We start from the raw sequence: 19449 nt of genomic DNA, 5'->3' as shown, positions 1-19449 counted from the left end.
TTACTACAATTTAAATTTAAATCCAAAAGAGAATTGCCCTCATTTGTATCATTGTCCTGAGGGAGGTTGTCAGTGGGGCGAAGATGGATTCCTCCCGGCCCTTGAGTGTAGGGCAGATTCAAAAATGAGGCTCCTTCTGGATATCATGGGATGTCCTTCCAGACACTTGTCTTTATCAGCTACCCAGCCTCTCCAGTATTAAGACAAACAAGACCCAAGGGCAAAAGTACAGGGTTCCCAGGGCCTTCAATAACAGCTGGTACACTGCTTACTATATGCTAGGCACTGTTTTAGAAGTGCTTTACATGTATTTATTCAGTCCCTACAACAATGAGGCAGGTATCATTATTTATGGGATAGATCCCTTAGGCCCTGTAACAAGCAGCTTGGAGCACTGAAGAGAAATGGTAACAGGCAATGGTAATAATCCCCTATTCCAAGGCAGGTGGGAATTCTGGATCCGCTTTGGTCTTTGTTGTCTTGACCGAACTTCTCTGAGCCTTGTCTCTTCATTAAAGATCTCTACTATAATTCTTCTTCTTTTTTTTAAAAATAAATTTATTTATTTTATTTATTCATTTTTTTGGCTGCATTGGGTCTTCGTTGCTGCACGCGGGCTTTCTCTAGTTGTGGCGAGCGGGGGATACTCTTCATTGCGGTGCGTGGGCTTCTCATTGTGGTGGCTTCTCTTGTTGCAGAGCACGGGCTCTAGGTGCGCGGGCTTCAGTAGTTGTGGCTCGAGGGCTCTAGAGCGCAGGCTCAGTAGTTGTGGCGCACGGGCTTAGTTGCTCTGCAGCATGTGGGATCTTCCCAGACCAGGGCTTGAACCCATGTCCCCTGCACTGGCGAGCGGATTCTTAACCACTGCACCACCAGGGAAGCCCTCTACTATAATTCTTTTACCAACAATAATCATCTTGTACCCAAAATAAAACCTCTAGCCTTGCCATAGTCATTAATAAAAATAGTCATTAAACAAATAATTGCATAAATAACTATAATTCCATGAAGGAAATATTTTGTGATAGATACAAGGGAATAGCTCAAGGTCTGGGCAGTCATTGAAGAACATGGGTGACTGGGCTGGCCAAATGGATAAGGAGAAGGCATTCCAGACAAAAGATAGAGTATGGGTAAGGTGCCAAGGTGAGAAGGTACAGAGGGAAGATCAGTGGGGCCCAAGTGTCTTGTGTGAGTGGAGAGTGGGAAAGCAGAGGGAGGAGGGCCAGAGAGACAGGTGGATCTCATACAACACTGGCAGCCAGGAGGAGGATTTTGAACACTGCTCTGTGAACACTGGGAAGCCATTGAAGGGTTTTAAGCAGAGGAATGGCAGGACTAGATTTCCAAGTTTACAAGATCCATATGCAGGCTGCAGTACAGAGACACAGTAAGAGAATTCCATAAAGGTATGACATAAATATAGAAAACACATTTTCTTTCCACTGTACAGTATTAACAAGGTAGAAAAGGAGACTGGAAAAGGAGATTCCCACACACAATGGCAACCAAAGGTTTAAAATAGAAGGAGAAAACAGAAGAAGATAAACTAATAGAAGAAATGTTTCCAGAGGTTAGAAAAAGACTGGACTCTTTTTAGTTTTCATCATCTCTCATTTCGTTATTTCTTTTTTATTTTAGTTTTTAAAATTAATTAATTAATTAATTAATTTTTGGCTGCGCTGTGTCTTCGTTGTTGTGCACAGGCTTTTCTCTAGTTGCGGTGAGCGGGGTCTACTCTTTGTTGCGGTGCACAGGCTTCTCATTGCGATGGCTTCTCTTGTGGGGGAGCACTGGCTCTAGGCACGTGGGCTTCAGTAGTTGTGGCATGCGGGCTCAGTAGTTGTGGCTTGTGAGCTCTAGGCTTAGTTGCTCCGTGGCATGTGGGATCTTCCTGGACCAGGGCTCGAACCCATGTCCCCTGCATTGGCAGGCAGATTCTTAATCATTGCGCCACCAGGGAAGTCCCAACAATTAATTTATTGATATTGATAATCTTCAGATGGAAAGGACCCACCCAATGCTAAGCAGGATTTTGGGGGAAAAGAAAAAGACCTATACACGGACATTCTGGTAAAACTCTAGAAATCCAAGGATAATACCTACTAAGGAAGGAAAATCAGATGGTCAGCAGGCTTCTCCTCAACAGCACTGCATCCTCTGAGGACTTCTTGGTGATACACAAGACATTCCAGCTAACTTAGGCAAAAAAAGAATTTATTAGGAGGGTATGCAGTAACTCACAGAATCAAAGGAAACCTGAAAAACTGTGTCTTGTTGGGGAGGGAATCATATTAGCTCTGAAGGTCACAGCAGCAGGTCTCCTCTGGACCCCATCATTGGGAGGAGGGAGCTGCAGCCAGGTATGGTATCTGTGTCACTCTGCATAAGATTCAAAATTCAGGGAAAAATTTCTGATTGACTCCTGGGCTGGGAGGGCGGTGGGACACCTTAATTGACAGGATACAGTTACTAGAATAGTGAGGATGAATTTGCCATCAAACAACACATTAGTTCATCTAGTTGATCCATGTTTATTGAGTCCTTCTATGTGCCAGGCACTGTTCTGGGCACTGGACATAAGCAGTGAACAAACCAGACAGAGACACTATTCTCATGAAGCATACATTCTGGTGTAGGAGGTGGTGGTTGACAGAAAATAAATACAGCTCCATGATCTCTTTTCTCCAGTGATGAAATTGAAAAAGCTATGAACTAGTATCCTTGTCCCTAGTCTTATTATTTTATAAGGAAATATTTGTTTGGATTTACCTAAAAGTCAATCACTTTCTATGCTCACCATCTTTTCTTGCGTTTCTTTAAAGACGTTTCCTTTTTTGCTGAAGTAAATCATACAGATGTTCTTTTAGTGAAATTCTCTTGGCCATATACTCCTTCAATTTTTACCTGTAGAGAAATGTTCTATTTTGCTTTAGTTCTTGAAAGATAGTATACTTTCAGGACACAGAAATCTATGTTGACATGTGTTACCCTCAACTCTTTAAAGATGTTATTCTGTATCTTCTGGTTTCTTTCTTTTTTAAATAAATATTTATTTAAAAATAAATAAATATTTATTATTTATTTAAAAATAAATAAATAACATTAATCTTTGTTGCGGCATGCAGGGTCTTCACTGTGGCATGCAGGATCTAGTTCCCTGACCAGGGATCGAACCTGGGCCCCTTGCGTTGGGAGCGTGTAGTCTTAACCACTGGACCACCAGGGAAGTTCGCATATCTTCTGGTTTCTGTTATCAGCTGTCTGAATAATTGTCATTTCTCTGGAGAGGATCTGTCTTCTCTTTCTGGCTGCTAATAACATGTTCTCTTTGCCTTTGGTGTTCTACAGTTTCACTAAAATATGTATAGGTATAGATTTGTTTTTGCTTACCCTGCTTGGTGTATGCTATCCTCCTTGTTTCTGTAGATTTTTGCCTTTTATCTATTTTGGAAAATGCACAGCCATTATCTCTTTAAATATAGCTTCTCCTCCATCCTCAGGATTTTCTGTTTCTGGGACTATGATTAAATGTATATCCCATTTCTCATTCTACATATGTAACCTCTCTCTCTATCATATGTTTCATCACCTTGTCTCTCTAAGTTGCATCCTCCATAACGTTATTCGCTCTACCTCCCAGGTCACTCATTCCCTCTTCATTTCTCCCTAGGCCTTGTTTAACTTTTCCACTATTGATCTTTAAATTTGAACAATAACATTTTTCATTCCAAAAAGTTCGATTTGGGGACTTCCCTGGTTGTCCAGTGGTTAAGACTCTGCGCTCCCAATGCAGGGGGCCTGGGTTCGATCCCTGCTCAGGGAACTAGATCCTGCATGCCAAAACTAAGAGCCCACACTCGGCAACTAAGAGCCCGCATGCTGCAACTAAGAGACTGCATGCTGCAACTGAGCCCGCATGCTGCAAGGAAGATCCCGTGTACCACAACTAAGACCCAGCGCAGCCAAATAAATAAATAAATATTATTTTTTTAAAAAAAGGACCCTGAGACTAACTCAACGAAAATAACCAGTCTTTTAAAAAAAAAGTTCGATTTGTTTCTTTTCCAAATCTGCCTTAGCATTTCAGATAGTGTCTGATGGATTGCTTAGCTTTACAATCCATCTTTTATGTTGTAAACAAGTTGTACATATTTTATATTCTGGATCTGATAATTCCAATATCGGAAGTCTTTTCAAGTCTAAATCTATTGATTGTTTCAGCTTACTCTCACTCATTATGACTCGTCTCTCTGTGTCACTTGCCTTGATTGTGAATTAATATACGGTTAATCTTAATCTCTGGGAAAGAGGATTTATATAAGCTTCTGCTATCAGGCGGGGGTGCTATCAACATGTGAGCATTTTAGCCCTTTTTGAGGGTCCCAGTTTACGCTGGGACTCCCGGCATTCAGCTTCCCCACCCTGCTGCCTGCTGTATTTGTGTGCCTTTGTAATATACCATGCCAATTTCAATATTTGCCCTCTGGTCAAATTCCACCTTTGTACTTGCTTGCTTACTACTCTCTAATTGGTTTCAGTTCATCCTTTTGCTTGTTTCTAACTTTTTATTTTGAAATAATTTTATACCTACAGAAAAGTTGCAACAACAGTACAAAAGACTCCTATATACTCTTTCTTCACCCAGATATCCCATTACCCATGAATACTTTAAGTATGTATATTTTCCCAAAATAAAGCTACTCTGTTACATAATCAGAGCACAACCACAAAACTCAGGAAATTAACATTGATAAAATACTACAGCTAGGGACTCCCCTGGTGGTGCAGTGATTAAGAATCCGCCTGCCAATGCAGGGGACACGGGTTCGTGCCCTGGTCCAGGAAGATCCCACATGCTGTGGAGCAACTAAGCCCGTGCGCCACAACTACTGAGCCTGCGTGCCACAACTACTGAAGTCTGTGCGCCTAGAGCCCGTGCTCCGCAACAAGAGAAGCCAACGCAATGAGAAGCCCGTGCACCACAACGAAGAGTAGCCCCCGCTCGCAGCAACTAGAGAAAAGCCCGCGCGCAGCAACGAAGACCCAAGGCAGCCAAAAATAAATAAATAATTTAAAAAAAAATACTACAGCTAATCCACAGACCCTTTCCAAATTTTGCTAATTGTCTCAATAACATCCTTTACAAAAGCTGTCTCCTTTCTGGTCCAGGATCAAATCCAGGATCACACATATTTAGTTGTTGTGTCTCTTAAGTTTTCATCAATTTGGAACAGTTCTTCAGTTTTTCCATATTTTTCAAGACTTTGTCATTTTTGAGGAGTACTGGCCAGTTATTTTTCAGAGTGTTTTTCAATTTGAATCTGTCTTATGTTTTCCTCATGTTTAGATTCAGGTTATTACTATTTTTTTTTTTTTTTTTTTTTGGCAGAAATATCACAGATTTGTTTCTGTTCCCCTTAGTGCATCAGATTCAGAGGCAAATGGTATTGATTGGTCCTATTATTGGTGATGATAACTTTTTTTCACTTAGTTAAGATGATGCTATAGACTGAATTGTGTCCCTCCCCAAATTTTATGTTGAAGCCCTAATCCCCAGTGTGATGCTATTTGGAGATAGGCCTTTGGAAGATAATTAGGTTTAGATGAGGCTTAGGATCAGTGCCCTTATAAGAAGAGACATCCAGAGAGCTTGTTCTCTCTGCCATGTGAGGGCACAGCAAGAAGGCGGCTAGCTGCAAGCCAGAAAGACAGGTATCACCAGAAATTGACAAGGTTGGCACCCTGATCTTGGACTTGCAGCTTCCAGAACTGTGAGAAAATAAATTTCTGTTGTTTAAGCCACCCATCTATGGTATTTTTTTATAGCAGCCTTAACTGACTAATATAGATAGTGTTTTCAGGTTTCTTCACTACAAAGTTAATTTATAAGTAATTTTACTTATGAATTAGTAAGAAAATTGATAAGTATTTTGTAGAGAGCTACCTTGAGACTGGGTATTCTGTTTCTCATCAAATTTTACCCACTAGCAACAAGGCAATTTCCTCTTGGTTGCCTCTTCTCCTCTCCTCCTCCCCCGCTCCCTCCATCTGTGCCATCCTTCCCCCATTCCTCCCTTTCCCCCCTTCCCACCCCTCCTTACTCTGTTCCTCCCTCCTACTTTCCTTTCTTCCTTCCCTGAGATCTCAAAATGAACAAGTGACTGTTTCAGCTCCCAGTTCCATCACAATCATTATTGTGTTCCTATGACATGAGCGACCCTTCCTTCTAAATCAGCAGAGCCCAGATCTTTTGGGAATAGGAAGGAAAAAATTGTTGCGTCTTTCATTGGGTGTCGTATGAGAGGTGTGACTCCCAAGCTCTACCTCTTCATTCTCTGGCCAATGTACTTCTGCTTGGGAGAAAGAGGACCCTTACTTTGCTTGTTCACAGCAAACGGCTGTTTGAATAGCCGTTCAAGAGTCAGTCAAATGGCTGACTTTTTAATAGCCATTCAAGAGCGGCTCTTTCTGGATGATGGAGTACATGGAGACCAATGACTCCTTTGGGTGTCATCTCATTTGTTTACTTTATTATGAAGTGAGTTTCTTTGTAGGAGGTAATAGTGTATGGTTTACCGTCATAGTGAATGATATTCAGTAAGGTGCTTGGATGGTGTTCCCAGTAGAGGCATGATAGGCAAGAACACAAATCCATTTCTAGAAAAGGTCTATTTAAGCAAAGACAGATTTATCCTTCCTCCATGATGGAAGAGATAGCATGTAACCAGCTAGAAACCACGTGCCCTGGAGGTATCATTCTATTATTAAAGATTCAGGGTTTCCAAAGCTAATGGTGAATTTGGTGCTTGATGGCTGTGGTCAAACAAGCTTGGCATTGCTGGTCTTCTCGAGAGAATATAAACTCCGTGAATGAAGATGTCGTCTGACTTGTTTATCCAGTGTACTTAGTGACAGATACGTGTCTGAGACATATTGAGTGTTTAATAAACATCATGCTCAGGAATCAATACGGTCTTCACCTTAGACCAGAAGGTCTTCTTGAGGCAAAGTGGACGGTGAGATGTATTTCTTGAAGTTTTGTCTTCTGGGAGAATTTCCTATCTCTACTGTCTTTCAAGGCATGGAGATGTAAGGCTGAAGTCAGACACCTCTGGTTGATGCTGCAGTATTGTGCATGTCCATCTGTAAATCAGGGCTAGGTTGTTTGTTTTTTTCTTCTCAATCAACTTTCCTTGGGGCCAAGTTGTTCACACTCACAAAATATGTACTCCCACCTGCGTAGCTTCTTGTGTCTTCATGAGAAGCCCACTTCACAAGGCCCACTTCTCTCATTCTGTCTTTCATTGCCACTTGATGAAGGGTTGCTTCTGAGCAACTCTAACATCATGGCATAGGATCAAGGTGAAAAGGAGAACCCCATAAGGGAACTTTGCATCTGCAAGCTCTGCCTCAACATCTGTGTGGGGGAAAGTCGAGACAGACTGACCCCAGCAGCCAAGGTGCTGGTGCAGCTCACAGGCCAGACCCCTGTGTTCTACAAAGCCAGATACACTGTCAGATCCTTCAGCATCAGGAGAAATGAAAAGCTTGTTCACTGCACAGTCCATGGGGCCAAGGCAGAAGAAATCCTGGAAAAATGTCTAAAGGTGTGGAGAACATGTGTTAAGAAAAAATAACTTCTCAGATATTAGAAACTGGTTTTGGGATCCAAGAACACATCGATTGGGGATCACATATGACCCAAGAATTGGTATCTACGAGCTGGACTTCTACATGGTTCTGGGTAGGCCAGTTTTCAGCATTGCAGATGAGAAGCACAGGACAGGCTGCATTAGGGCAAAACACAGAATCAGCAAACAGGAGGCCATGCACTGATTCCAGCAGAAGTATGATGGGATCATCCTTCCTGGCAAATAAGTTCTCGTTTCTATACAAAAAGTCAATAAAAAGTTTTCAGCGAAATGTAAAAAACAAAAACAAAAACCTCACAAATTAGTAAATGTCTGTATATTGAATGCTATATAACAGTAAATAATTAAATCTAGATGAAACGGAAACATTTCTAAGGATACTGTATATCAACTAATAAAACTGACACATAAGATGTAGAAGCTCTGAACAGATTAATAACTACAGAAGAAATTTGAATAGTAGTAAAAAATCTACAACTAAAAAAGACACTAGGCCAAGACAGATTTATGAGTAAGCTCTACCAATGTTTCAAAGACCGTATTACCCCAATGCTACTTTTAAACATGGACAAGTATGAAAATTTATTAATTTGTTCTACGAAGCCAGCAAAATCCCAATACTTTTTTTTTTTTAACATGTTTATTGGAGTATAATTGCTTTACAATAGTGTGTTAGTTTCTGCTTTATAACAAAGTGAATCAGTTATACACATACATATGTCCCCATATCTCTTCCCTCTTGCATCTCCTTCCCTCCCACCCTCCCTATCCCACCCCTCTAAGTGGTCACAAAGCACCGAGCTGATCTCCCTGTGCTATGCGGCTGCTTCCCACTAGCTATCTATTTTACATTTGGTAGTGTGTATATGTCCATGCCACTCTCTCACATCGTCCCAGCTTACCCTTCCCCCTCCCTGTGTCCTCAAGTCCATTCTCTACGTCTGCGTCTTTATTCCTGTCCTGCCCCTAGGTTCTTCAGAACCCTTTTTTTTTTTTTAGATTCCATATATATGTGCTAGCATACAGTATTTATTTTTCTCTTTCTGACTTACTTCACTCTGTATGACAGTCTCTAGGTTCATCCACCTCACTACAAGTAATTCAATTTCGTTTCTTTTTATGGCTGAGTAATATTCCATTGTATATATGTGCCACATCTTCTTTATCCATTCATCTGTCGATGGACACTTAGCTTGCTTCCATGTCCTGGCTATTGTAAATAGAGCTGCAATGAACATTGTGGTCCTTGACTCTTTTTGAATTATGGTTTTCTCAGGGTATATGCCCAGTAGTGGGATTGCTAGGTCACATGGTAGTTCTATTTTTAGTTTTTTAAGGAACCTCCATACTGTTCTCCATAGTGGCTGTATCAATTTACATTCCCACCAACAGTGCAAGAAGGTTCCCTTTTCTCCACACCCTCTCCAGCATTTATTGTTTGTAGGTTTTAAATAATTAATTAATTAATTAATTAATTAATTAATTAATCTTTGGCTGTATTGGGTCTTCACTGCTGCACACGGGCTTTCTCTAGTTGTGGCGAGCGGGGGCTACTCTTCGTTGCAGTGCACGGGCTTCTCCTTGTGCTGGCTTCTCTTGTTGCAGAGCATGAGCTCTAGGTGTGTGGGCTTCAGTGGTTGTGGCACGCGGGCTCAGTAGTTGTGGCTCGTGGGCTCTAGAGCGCAGGCTCAGTAGTTGTGGAGCTCGGCTTAGTTGCTCTGCGGCATGTGGGATCTTCCCAGACCAGGGCTTGAACCCGTATCCCCTGCATTGGCGGTGGATTCTTAACCACTGTGCCACCAGGGAAGCCCTGTTTGTAGAATTTTTAATGATGGCCATTCTGACTGGTGTGAGGTGATACCTCATGGTAGTTTTGATTTGCATTTCTCTAATGATTAGTGATGTTGAGCATCCTTTCATGTGTTTGTTGGCAATCTGTATATCTTCTTTGGAGAAATGTCTATTTAGGTCTTCTACCCATTTTGGGATTGGGTTGTTTGTTTTTTGATATTGAGCTGCATGAGCTGCTTGTAAATTTTGGAGATTAATCCTTTGTCAGTTGCTTCATTTGCAAATATTTTCTCCCATTCTGAGGGTTGTCTTTTCATCTTGCTTAGGTTATCCCTTGCTGTGCAAAAGCTTTTAAGTTTCATTAGGTCCCCTTTGTTTATTTTTGTTTTTATTTCCATTTCTGTAGGAGGTGGGTCAAAAAGAATCTGGCTGTGATTTATGTCATAGAGTGTTCTGCCTATGTTTTCCTCTAATAGTTTTATAGTGTCTGGCCTTACATTTAGGTCTGTAATCCATTTTGAGTTTATTTTTGTGTATGGTGTTAGGGAGTGTTCTAAGTTCACTCTTTTTCATGTAGCTGTCCAGCCTTCCCAGCACCACTTATTGAAGAGGCTGTCTTTTCTCCATTGTATAGTCTTGCCTCCTTTATCAAAAATAAGGTGACCATAGGTGCGTGGGTTTATCTCTGGGCTTTCTATCCTGTTCCCTTGATCTATATTTCTGTTTTTGTGCCAGTACCATACTGTCTTGACTACTGTGGCTTTGTAGTATAGTCTGAAGTCTGGGAGCCTGATTCCTCCAGCTCCTTTTTTCTTTCTCAAGATTGCTTTTGTCATTCGGGGTCTTTTGTGTTTCTACACAAATTGTGAAATTTTTTGTTCTAGTTCTGTGAAAAATGCCAGTGGTAGTTTGATAGGGATTGCATTGAATCTGTATATTACTTTGGGTAGTATCGTCATTTTCTCAATGTTGATTCTTCCAATCCAAGAACATGGTATATCTCTCCATCTGTTTGTATCATCTTGAATTTCTTTCATCAGTGTCTTATAGTTTTCTGCATACAGGTCCTTTGTCTCCTTAGGTAGGTTTATTCCTAGGTATTTTATTCTTTTTGTTGCAGTGGTAAGTGGGAGAGTTTCTTTAATTTCTCTTTCAGATTTTTCATCATTAGTGTATAGGAATGCAAGAGATTTATGTGCATTAATTTTGTATCCTGCTACTTTACCAAATTCATTGATTAGCTCTAGTAGTTTTCTGGTAGCATCTTTAGGATTCTCTATGTATACTATCATGTCATCTGAAAACAGTGACAGCTTTACTTCTTCTTTTCTGATTTGGATTCCTTTTATTTCTTTTTCTTCTCTGATTGCTGTGGCTAAAACGTCCAAAACTATGTTGAATAATAGTGGTGAGAGTGGACAACCTTGTCTTGTTCCTGATCTTAGAGGAAATGGTTTCAGTTTTTCACCATTGAGAACGATGTTGGTTATGGGTTTGTCATATATGTCCTTTATTATGTTGAGGTCAGTTCCCTCTATGCCTACTTTCTGGAGGGTTTTTATCATAAATAGGTGTTGATTTTGTCAAAAGCTTTTTCTGCATCTATTGAGATGATCATATGGTTTTTCTCCTTCAATTTGTTAATATGGTGTATCACATTGATTGATTTGCATATATTGAAGAATCCTTGCATTCCTGGGATAAACCCCACTTGATCATGGTGTATGATCCTTTTAATGTGCTGTTGGATTCTGTTTGCTATTATTTTGTTGAGGATTTTTGCATCTATGTTCATCAGTGATATTGGCCTGTAGTTTTCTTTTTTTGTGACATCGTTGTCTGGTTTTGGTATCAGGGTGATGGTGGCCTCGTAGAATGAGTTTGAGAGTGTTCCTCCCTCTGCTATATTTTGGAAGAGTTTGAGAAGGATAGGTGTTAGCTCTTCTCTAAATGTTTGATAGAATTCGCCTGTGAAGCCATCTGGTCCTGGGTTTTTGTTTGTTGGAAGATTTTTAATCACAGTCTCAATTTCAGTGCTTGTGATTGGTCTGTTTATATTTTCTATTTCTTCCTGGTTCAGTCTCGGAAGGTTGTGCTTTTCTAAGAATTTGTCCATTTCTTCCAGGTTGTCCATTTAATTGGCATAGAGTTGCTTGTAGTAATCTCTCATGATCCTTTGTATTGCTGCAGTGTCAGTTGCTACTTACAAAATCCCAATAACTCTTAAACTGGTTAGCTCTCCAAAGAAAAGTATAGACAAATTTCACTTACAAATGAGTGCCAATATACACAAAAGTCTGTCAAGAGACAGACTCTGTGGGACTCTTGTGTTTCCACACATCTTGCAAACAGAGGTACTAACTGCCCTTTTATTCCAGGCTATAATTTCAAGGATGTTTGTATAGTCAACAACCTTGGAAGACAGTGATAGAACCTCCACCTGGAATAGAGAGAAGATTGCTTACTGTATGATAAAAATGATGTCTCCCTCCTGTGCCTTTGCTTACTTCTCTTTATAAAAGATTCAGCTTCCTAACCTTGGAGTTCTGAACTGTGATGCAAGCCTGCTGGGTGTATAGCAACTACCTGTGTTGCCCCTGTGGGATTTATGGAGCAAGGGAAACCAATGGAAACTTGATGCTAATGCTGCTTGCTGTGTTGTGTGTAATAAAATCCTTTGTCTTTGACCCAAGAGTCTCGTGTATTCTGTAAGCTTATATGATACTATATTGGGTTAACTTGTTAGCTTGCAAGCAAGGAAAAAAAATCTCAGAACTTTCACAGTTCTCAATAAAGTCTTAAACTATTATCAGGTTGAATTCAGTAAGGTGTGAAAAGATCATATATCATGGAAAAATAGGGCTTATTCTAGTTATTCAAGGATCATTCATCATTAGAAAAATCTCTTAATGTGAGACTTCCCTGGTGGCTCAGTGCATAAGACTCTGAGCTCCCAATGCAGGGGGCCCGGGTTCGATCCCTGGTCAGGAAACTAGATCCCACATGCATGCCACAACTAAGGAGCCCGCCTGCTGCAAACGAAAAAAAAAAAAAGAAAATCTGTTAATGTAATTGAATATATTTAAAAAGCAAGAAAACAAAGCATATGCTGAAAAACATTTGTTAAAATGTATCACTTATTTCTTATTAAAACTAAATAAAACAATAAGTATCAACAAAACTATTTATTACTGAGCTAGGAATAGGAAAAAAAATTCCTTAATTTAAGAAAATGTTTTTACAAGGAACCAACAACAATGCTTTAAAAGCATTCCCATTGGGCTTCCCTGGTGGCTCAATGGTTGAGAATCTGCCTGCCAATGCAGGGGACACGGGTTCGAGCCCTGGTCTGGGAAGACTCCACATGCCGCGGAGCAACTAAGTCCGTGCGCCACAACTACTGAGCCTGTGCTCTAGAGCCCGCAAGCCACAGCTACTGAAGCCCACGCGCTAGAGCCCATGCTCCACAACAAGAGAAGCCACGGCAATGAGAAGCCCGCACACCACAATGAAGAGTAGCTCGCCGCAACTAAAGAAAGCCCGTGCACAGCAATGAGGACCCAACACAGCCAAAAATAAATACTAAATAAATTCATTAATTTTTTGATAAAGCATTCCCATTAAAGACAGGAACAAGGCAAAATTTTACACTATTACCTATACTTTTCAACATTGAACTGGAGTTAACTAGTCAGTAAGAATAATAAGCAAGAGGTATAAATATTGAAGAAAGAGAGAGATTTGCCATTTTGCAGGTGGGCAATATTATCCTCTAAAAAATACAAGAGAATCATCTAAAGAAGTATTAAAACTAATGAGATAGTTCAGTAATATGATCATGATCAGATACAAAAATCCATGGCTTTCCTTTATAGAATCAATAATCAATAGAAAATATAAATTTAAAAATATCCCATTTTCAATACTAATAAAATCTATAAAATTACTAGCTATAAATTTAACAAGGAAAAGTCAAGCTCCATGTTATATATAAATATTTTTATAACAATCCATAAAATCTTACCGAATGTCAGTAAAAAAGAAAACAAAAAACCATGCTCTTGAATAGGAAAACTCAATATGTAAAGATGTCACTGTCCCCCAAACAATGTTTAATGTAGTACTAATTGATGTCCCTAAAGAATTTTTTAATGTAACTAAAGAATTCCAGTGCTTATCTGTAGTAGGTAATAATATATGAGATAATTTTGGAAAAAGGAAAAATATGTATATATATATATATATATCCTCTTTCCCTTACTATCTATTAAGATATAGCACTTACAGGGACCTCCTTGGTGGTGCAGTGGTTAAGGCTCCGAGCTTCTACTGCAGGGGGTGCGGGTTCGATCCCTGGTCAGAGAACTAAGATCCCACATGCCGTGCAGCGCGGCCAAATAAATAAAGAAAGAAAATTTAAAAAAAAAAGAATCTGCCTGCCAATGCAGGGGACACAGATTCGAGCCCTAGTCTGGGAAGGTCCCACATGCTGAGGAGGAACTAAGCCCATGTGCCACAACTGCTGAACCTGTGCTCTAGAACCCACGAGCCACAACTACTGAGCCCACGTGCTGCAACTACTGAAGCCCTCCTGCCTGGAGCCCGTGCTCCGCAACAAGAGAAGCCACGGCAATGAGAAGCCCGTGCACTGCAACGAACAGTAGCCCCCGCTCGCCGCAGCTAGAGAAAGCCCACGCACATCAACAAAGACCCAACATAGCCAAAAATAAATAAATAAATTAAAACAAAAAAGATACAGCATTTACAAACTTTAAAACAGCATGTATTGGGACTTCTCTGGCGGTCCAGTGGTTAAGACTCCATGCTTCCACTTCAGGGGGCATGGGTTTGATCCCTGGTCGGGGAACTAAGATCCCACTTGCCATGCAGTTCAGCCAAAAAATAAAAATAAAACAGCATGTATTAGTGTAGGAAAATACAATGGATCAAGGAGACAGTCTGGAGATTCCATTAAGGAACCTACGTACATTTAGAATATCCTCGAGGTGGCATTTCAAATCAGTGGAAAAAGGAAAAAACACTCAAAACAAAGAGTTAGGGCACTTGGAATCTGTAAAGAAAACATAAATTTAAACTCTTATGTATGCCATATACAAAAATAAATTTCAGAAGGTTAAAGAGATAAATCTGAAAACAAACAAAGGTATAAAATTATTATTAAAAAATGAGGATATTTTATAATCTTGGAAATATTTGCATATGAAAGGTAAATAATTACTTTCCATATATTTCAGCTACAAATCCATAAAAACTAGACAAATATAGAACAGGTTAGTCACAGAAGAAATAACAGATGCCAATATATACATAAAGATTCTGAGTCTCATTTTTAGACAGGGAAATTCAAATGAAAACAAATGCTTTTTCTTTTTACTCATATTAATTAACAAATTGAAGAAGATTGATAATTTCCAAGGTTAGCAATGGTGTATTCTTATGCATTATTGGTGCCAATATAAATTACTTCTACTACTTAGCAATTCTGAAGGCAGTATGTCATAGAAAATTTAAAATACACTTATTTTTGGCCCAGAAATTCTACTTCTGGCAAATTATTTCAAGCCACTCTAAGATTTGCACAAATATCGTCAGATATTCATCTATAACCTTGCTCTTTTCTTAATAGAATTTTCATGGTGTCTGTTTACTTGCCTTCTAAACTGTAACTTTTAAAATTCAGTTTCTTTTAGCTGTGTTTCTTTCACACAACATATTGTGGGATTTTGTATTTGAGGCATTCCGGAAATCTTGTTCTTTCATGGATGAACTTATCACACCCACGTTTATTGTCACACAGGTTTGATCTAACTTTTGTCATCTCATTAAATGATTTTTCTTCTTCTTTGCTGTTTTGCTCTGTTTCATTGTTACATTTTACTCTAAGGACTGTAATTTCTTCTTTTTTTTCTCTCCCTTTGCTTATTCAATCCTGTTGCTTAACCTCTAGGTCTGTTTCATTTTCTGCAAAATGAACAGCATAATATTTATTTACTATCTCATGGGGTCTCATCTTTGCTTCCTGACAACTTGTTAGGAACCCTTACTAGGCTAAATTCTTCCTCTGCTCCTGAATTCAATTTCTCAGTCTTCAAGGGAGAGGGGACCCTTTTCCCTCTGGGTTTCTGCCTGCCCTCTGCTAACTGTTGGTAATTGGTTCTTGTCAGAATAATGAACTCCCAGCCCCAGTTACCTGCCAGGCTTTTGCATGGAAAAAGGACTGCACAGTTTGGCTTCCCTTTGAGGCTTTAAACATTTCTATGACTGCAACAACTAGACAACACCAAATTGACCAACTAAACAAAATCCCCTAACTTCTGGCAGAACCGGGCAGAGAAGGGCACAGGGATGATCAGATCAACATCAGAGCCTGAAGGTAACTGTTTCATTGTAAGGCCCAGTCCCACCCGGGACGATACTTCAGTTCACCCTAATACGTGGGGCTTACCTTGACCTTCCTTCTCCTTGCTCCTGCCCTCTTTCCATCTACACCAGAGGTACAAGTGTTCTAGTCTGCAGATAGAGAGAGAATGTGGCCTTGAGCTCCACCCTAAGGCACAGGAATTTGGTACTCTAGAAGCAACTCCCAGTAAACCTGTGCCCTCTCTGGCTAGGAGGAAGCCCTATCACTAATGTTTTCTAGGCCTTGCCTCTGTATTTGTCCCCTCTCCAGACCCACAATCTCTTGGAAGCCCCTTTCACTCACTCCCTATCCAGAACCTCCTTGTCATTGGTGGTCTCACCCCCCAGACAAAGCAAAATCCTCTCTTCTTTTTCTAGTTTGGCCTTAGGGGTACAGTGAAGGCTGCTACTAGCTCAGACCCCCCAAGATTGGGACTATTTCTGCTCTAAGTCGCAGGACTGAATCTCCAGGGCTTGGTTGGAATTTCATAAGATCTGCAAAGCTCTCCCTGTAGGGAACTCCATTCTCTGACATTCAAGGTGTGTTTTCTGGCATCTCATTTGGAGGACTGCCCGAGCAGATAAATATCTATTCCCAAAGTGCCCTAAAGCAGTATTTCATTCCAACCACATGAAATCCCTGATAAAGAGGGCAGGGGGCTTTCTTTCCTCAATTCTCTTGGTCAGGAGAAAAGACTTCTCTCAGCCTAACCTCTCCAAGCCCATTTTCAGGGCCAACATCGTCACCCTGTGTAAGATGCAGTTGGCAATACCCAGTGTAGAGCAACTAGAGACCCTTTGAGAGACCTGGTGTTGGGAAACCATTCTGAGGTCCAGATTTTAAAGCTGCCTTTTAAGCTACCCTTAAATGTGTGTTCTGTTATGTTTTATCTATTCTTGGGAACAGTAATCATTGAGCAAGAGAGAATCCTAGCCAAAGAGTTCAAGTGACACTGGAAAGGGGATCTGATTGTCAGAGCACGATGGCACAGGAGCTCAGAATATCTGGAAGAAAGGATTTGGGACACAGACCCCTCCCACAGACCTGGGGAGCCCCCATCTACCTCAGTCTAATAGGATCTCTCCTGAAGAGATTTAAGAGGCAGAATAGGCCTAGATCAGGTGGTAGCAACCTACAGCCCTTGAACCAAATCCCACATAAGGCCTGTTTTTGTGCAGAACTAAGAATGGTTTTTCCATTTTTAAATGTTGGAAAAAATCAGAAGAATAATCTTTTATGACACATGAAAATTATACGAAATTCAAATTTTGGCATAAATGAAGTTTTATTGGAACATAGCTTCTCCCATTCGTTTGCATATTATGCCAGCACTGCAGTGCTGAGTAGTGAACAGACCATGTGACCCTCCAAGCCTAAAATGTTTACTCTCTGACACTTTACAGAAAAAGTGTGCTGACTACTAGTTAAGATCATAAGGAAAGTAAAGTCCTTGATTTGACATAATTGAAGCAGAATAGGTTTACTCAATTCTTGGTCAGTTAAAAACAACTTCTCCGGGTCCTTCCTCTTCTCCGTCTTCTTCTCTTCTTCTTCTTCTTCTTCTTCTTCTTCATTTTGGAGAATATGACAATGAGGTGGCCAGAGCAGCCATGGTCAAGGGTATTCTTTGCTTTTGAGCATTTGTTTTTTTCTTTTCTCTTTGCTGCTTTTTAAATTTTGTGGCAATGCTCTTAGTTACATTTTTTTTTCCCCAGAAAGTTATCTTTAAAATCTAGGCTAAATAAATAGCATTTACACACAAGACAAAACCATCCAAGGCTTTTGTAAGAATCCAAAGTGTAAGAATCCAAGGTAAACGTACAGAGGCGCATCAACTATTTCAAACTCTAAAATCAACATCTGCATATAAGCAGTTACCTCGATTATCTTAGTTACTTTAAAAAGGAAAATATGAAACTTGTGAAACAGTGACAAGAGACAGCTCTCAGGGACTCACTCAGTTCCCCTTGCAGACACCAGTGCCACCTAATCGTTTGCTCCACACAAAAGGTGGATCAGAGAAAAATCACTTCTTTATTCTTCCCCTTTACATCATCTCCCCCACACCTGGGGAGTCTGGATGCACTGAGACCGAGTACAACATGCATCTGATGATGGGTTACACCAAAGCACACCAAGATCTAAATCCCTCCCAGATTTATGGAGATTTTCTATAGCTTAACTAGATTTCTAATTGTCCTGCCACCTGTACTGAAATGTACAGTATGTGTTAATGTCGAATTCTTTTCTGTTTCCATAATCTTGATAAAGTTTTCTGCACTCAAACAGTAAATCCAGTTTGGTCCATGGGTTTTAAAGAGGGAGCCAAATTCACTTTTACGCCTTCCAGCATAAAGGCTTCTTTGGAGGTATTTGGGCAATAAAAAGGCCGGCATAATTTCTCTTTTTTGGGGTCCCTGTGCTATGCCTTCCAGGCTGAAAGCCTGAGTTCACGTGTCTATTGTCTCATTATAAGGTTCCTATCATTTCAGAGGAGTTTAGAAGGAAACGGGGAAGGGTTTCCTCATATTCAGCACACCAGCAGTTCTGCTGTCCCTACAAACAGTTCATTTGAAGATGACAGCTCCCTAGTTTGTTTATTTCCCAGGGACATTGAGGATACAGAATGAAAAGGCAAACTCAGTACCTGTTTACACAACCATTCTTCTGGACATTTCTTAAGGCAACTTTACCTGAATTTGCCCTCTAACTTCAGACAAATTGCTTAAACATCACTTTCCTCATACGTGAAGTTGGAATAAGACATTCTCTGCCCTGCTACCTCCTAGAGCTGTTTTCAGGAACTAAATGGGATAAAATATGTAGCCATTTCTGAAAAGTGAAGCATTCTGTGAGAGTACTCAGTCCTCCTCAAAAAGAGAAGCCCCTATTTTCTTTTTTTTTTTAAATAGTAATCTTTTTTATTTATTTATTTATTTTTATATTTATTTTTGGCTGTGTTGGGTCTTCGTTTCTGTGCGAGGGCTTTCTCTAGTTGCGGCGAGCGGGGGCCACTCTTCATCGCCGAGCGCGGGCCTCTTCACTATCGCGGCCTCTCTTGTCGCGGAGCACAGGCTCCAGACGCACAGGCTCAGTAGTTGTGGCTCACGGGCCTAGTTGCTCTGCGGCATGTGGGATCTTCCCAGACCAGGGCTCGAACCCGTGTTCCCTGCATTAGCAGGCAGATTCTCAACCACTGCGCCACCAGGGAAGCCCAGAAGCCCCCTGTTTTCTGATTGTCCGTCCCTTCTCTGTCCCCGACTCCCCCACCCGCCAAAAAAGTTAAGGGTAAGTTTTTTCTTTAGTTGAAGACCTTGAGTTTGTCTGTCCTTGGGCAAGTTGCTTGACTTAGCTTCAGTTTCTTCCTCTGGAAAGTTTCATCTTAAAAAATAATTGTAGGTATGGGTGTGTAAGATGTTATCATTGGAGGAAGTTGGGGGAAGGGTACACGGACCTCTCTGCACTATTTTTCCAGCTTTCTCTGAGTCTAAATGACTCCAAAATAAAAAAAAAAATTTAATTATGTATAAAGCACTTGATGTGATGCCTGACATATTCTAGAAGCTCATATTCGGTAGGTTA

General features: G+C 40.4%; 1 pseudogene; it reads left to right on the top strand.

Annotated features, from left to right (window-relative positions):
• The first annotated feature begins 7349 nt into the window (after positions 1-7349).
• LOC133105371 (large ribosomal subunit protein uL5-like) lies at positions 7350-7881 on the top strand (annotated as a pseudogene).
• The last annotated feature ends 11568 nt before the right edge of the window (positions 7882-19449 follow it).

Source organism: Eubalaena glacialis, chromosome 14 (genome assembly GCF_028564815.1).
Source record: "Eubalaena glacialis isolate mEubGla1 chromosome 14, mEubGla1.1.hap2.+ XY, whole genome shotgun sequence".
Taxonomy (NCBI): Eukaryota; Metazoa; Chordata; class Mammalia; order Artiodactyla; family Balaenidae; genus Eubalaena; species Eubalaena glacialis.
This window is presented reverse-complemented; position numbering and strand designations above follow the sequence as displayed.